Raw genomic sequence first — 4,107 nt, forward strand, 5'->3', positions numbered from 1 at the left:
CTAAAGTTTACCTAATGAAACCCAATTTCTAACATTAACACTACCCCTAACACTAACCCTAACTGTAACCCTAAATCGAACCCTAAACCTAAAAATACCACTAAGCCCAACTCTCACCCAAAACATAACCCCAAATCTAACACTAACCCTAATCCTAATCCTGTCCATAACCCTGAAAGAAACCCTAACCATAAGTCTATCCCTAACTTTAACAGTAACTCTAAAACTAACTTTAAGCATAACCCTAATCCTAACCCTAATCCTAATCCTAACAATAACTCTAACCCTAACCCTAAACATAACCCTCACCATAACCCTATCCTAAACTTAACATGAACCCTAACCCTAACACTAACACTATCCCTAAACTATCTCTAACCTAATCTTAAGCCTTATTGTAACACAAACTATAACACTAACCAAAACCCCAACACAAATCCTAACCCTAAAACTAACACTGACCATAACACTAACCCTAACACTAACTCTAACTCTAATCTTAACACTAAAACTAACACTAATTGTAATGATAACACTAACCCTAACCCTAAAACTTATGCTAATCCTAATTCTAACCATTACTCTAACATTAAACCCAACCTAAATTCTAAAATTAACCCTAATCCTAACCCCAACAGAAATTCAAACCCCAACACACCTCTCTCACCACTGGACAGATCTTCCAAACAAAAGTTAAATAAGGAAACTATAGAACTCAATAACACAATTAACAACCTAGACTTAATTGACATATATAGACTATACCACCCAACATCAAGTAGCTACACTTTTTTCTCAGCAGCACATGGAACCTTCTCAAAAATAGACCATATACTATGTCACAGGGCAACTCTTAGACAATACAAAGAGGTAGAGATAATACCATGCATCTTGTCTGATCATAATGGAATGAAACTGAAAATCAATGATAAAAGAAGAAAGGAAAAATCAAACATCACCTGGAGAATGAACAATAGGTTGCTGAGTGATCAATGGGTTTTAGAAGACATCAAGGAGGAAATTAAAAAATTCCTAGAGTTAAATGAAAACACAGACACAACATATCGGAATCTATGGGACACATTGAAAGCAGTTCTAAGAGGAAAATTCATTGCTTGGAGTTCATTCCTCAAAAAAAGAAAAAACCAACAAATAAATGATCTCATACTTCATCTCAAAATCCTAGAAAAAGAAGAGCAAAACAACAGCAAAAGAAGTAGAAGGCAAGAAATAATTAAAATCAGAGCTGAAATTAATGAAATTGAAACAAAAGAAACAATTGAAAAAATTGACAAAACTAAAAGCTGGTTCTTTGAAAAAATAAATAAAATTGACAGACCCTTAGCCATGCTAACGAAAAGAAGAAGAGAGAGAACCCAAATTACTAGCATATGGGATGAAAAAGGCAATATCACAACAGACACTTCAGAAATACAGAAGATAATCAGAAACTACTTTGAATCCTTATACTCCAATAAAATAGAAGATAGTGAAGGCATAGATAAATTCCTTGAGTCTTATGATCTGCCTAGATTGAGCCAGGAGGATATAGACAACCTAAACAGACCAATAACAATAGAGGAAATAGAAGAAACCATCAAAAGACTACCAACTAAGAAAAGCCCAGGACCGGATGGATATACAGCAGAGTTTTACAAAACCTTTAAAGAGGAACTAACACCAATACTTTTCAAGCTATTTCAGGAAATAGAAAAGGAGGGAGAACTTCCAAATTCGTTCTACGAGGCCAACATCACCCTGATTCCGAAACCAGACAAAGACACTTCAAAGAAAGAAAACTACAGACCAATATCTCTAATGAACCTTGATGCAAAAATCCTCAATAAAATTCTGGCGAATCGGATTCAAATACATATCAAAAAAATTATACACCATGATCAAGTAGGATTCATCCCTGGTATGCAAGGTTGGTTCAATATACGGAAATCAATAAATGTTATCCACCACATCAATAGACTTAAAAATAAGAACCATATGATCATATCGATAGATGCAGAAAAAGCTTTCGACAAAGTACAGCATCCCTTTATGTTCAAAACTCTAGAAAAATTAGGGATAACTGGATCATACCTCAACATTGTAAAAGCAATCTATGATAAGCCACAGGCCAGCATCATTCTGAATGGAGAAAAATTGAAGGCATTCCCTCTAAGATCTGGTACAAGACAGGGATGCCCTCTCTCACCACTTCTGTTCAACATAGTCCTCGAAATACTGGCCAGAGCAATTAGGCAGACGAAAGAAATTAAAGGCATAAAAATAGGAAAAGAAGAACTTAAATTATCACTATTTGCAGATGATATGATTCTATACCTAGCAGACCCAAAAGGGTCTACAAAGAAGCTATTAGAACTAATAAATGAATTCAGCAAAGTGGCAGGATATAAGATCAACACGCATAAATCAAAGGCATTCCTGTATATCAGCGACAGAGCCTCTGAAACGGAAATGAGGACAACTACTCCATTCACAATATCCCCCCAAAAAATAAAATACTTGGGAATCAACCTAACAAAAGAGGTGAAAGATTTATACAATGAAAATTACAGAACCCTAAAGAAAGACATAGAAGAAGACCTTAGAAGATGGAAAAATATACCCTGCTCATGGATAGGCAGAACTAACATCATCAAAATGGCGATATTACCAAAAGTCCTATATAAGTTCAATGCAATGCCAATCAAAATCCCAACAGCATATCTTGTAGAAATCGATAAAAGAATCATGAAATTCATATGGAACAATAAGAGACCCAGAATAGCAAAAACAATACTAAGCAGGAAGTGTGAATCAGGCGGTATAGCGATACCAGACTTCAAACTATACTACAGAGCAATAGTAACAAAAACAGCATGGTACTGGTACCAAAACAGGCGGGTGGACCAATGGTACAGAATAGAGGACACAGTAACCAATCCACAAAACTACAACTATCTTATACTTGATAAAGGGGCTAAAAGCATGCAATGGAGGAAGGATAGCATCTTCAACAAATGGTGCTGGGAAAACTGGAAATCCATTTGTACCAAAATGAATCTGAATCCCTATCTCTCGCCGTGCACAAAAGTTAACTCAAAATGGATCAAGGAGCTTGATATTAAATCAGAGACATGGCATCTGATAGAAGAAAAAGTTGGTTATGACTTACACGCTGTGGGATCGGGCTCCAAATTCCTCAATAGGACACCCATAGCGCTAGAGTTAACAAATAGAATCAACAAATGGGACTTACTCAAACTAAAAAGTTTTTTCTCAGCAAAAGAAACAATAAGAGAGATAAACAGGGAGCCTACATCCTGGGAACAAATCTTTACTCCACACACTTCAGATAGAGCCCTAATAACCAGAATATACAAAGAACTCAAAAAATTAGACAATAAGATAACAAATAACCCAATCAATAAATGGGCCAAGGACCTGAACAGACACTTCTCAGAGGAGGACATACAATCAATCAACAAGTACATGAAAAAATGCTCACCATCGCTAGTAGTCAGAGAAATGCAAATCAAAACTACCCTAAGATACCATCTCACTCCAGTAAGACTGGCAGCCATTAGGAAGTCAAACAACAATAAGTGCTGGAGAGGATGCGGGGAAAAGGGCACTCTTGTTCATTGCTGGTGGGACTGCAAATTGGTGCAGCCAATTTGGAAAGCAGTATGGAGATTTCTTGGAAAGCTGGGAATGGAACCACCATTCGACCCAGCTATTCCCCTTCTCGGTCTATTCCCTAAAGCCCTAACAAGAGCATGCTACAGGGACACTGCTACATCGATGTTCATAGCAGCTCAATTCACGATAGCAAGACTGTGGAACCAGCCTAGATGCCCTTCAATAGATGAATGGATAAAAAAATGTGGCATTTATATACTATGGAGTATTACTCTGCATTAAAAAATGACAAAATCATAGAATTTGGAGGGAAATGGATGGCATTAGAGCAGATTATGCTAAGTGAAGCTAGTCAATCTTTAAAAAACAAATTCCAAATGACTCCTTTGATATAAGGAGAGTGAACAAGGACAGGGTAGGGACGAAGAGCTTGAGAAGAAGATTTACATTAAACAGGGATGAGAGGTGGGA

Source organism: Urocitellus parryii, unplaced genomic scaffold (genome assembly GCF_045843805.1).
Source record: "Urocitellus parryii isolate mUroPar1 unplaced genomic scaffold, mUroPar1.hap1 Scaffold_253, whole genome shotgun sequence".
NCBI classification, from domain to species: Eukaryota; Metazoa; Chordata; class Mammalia; order Rodentia; family Sciuridae; genus Urocitellus; species Urocitellus parryii.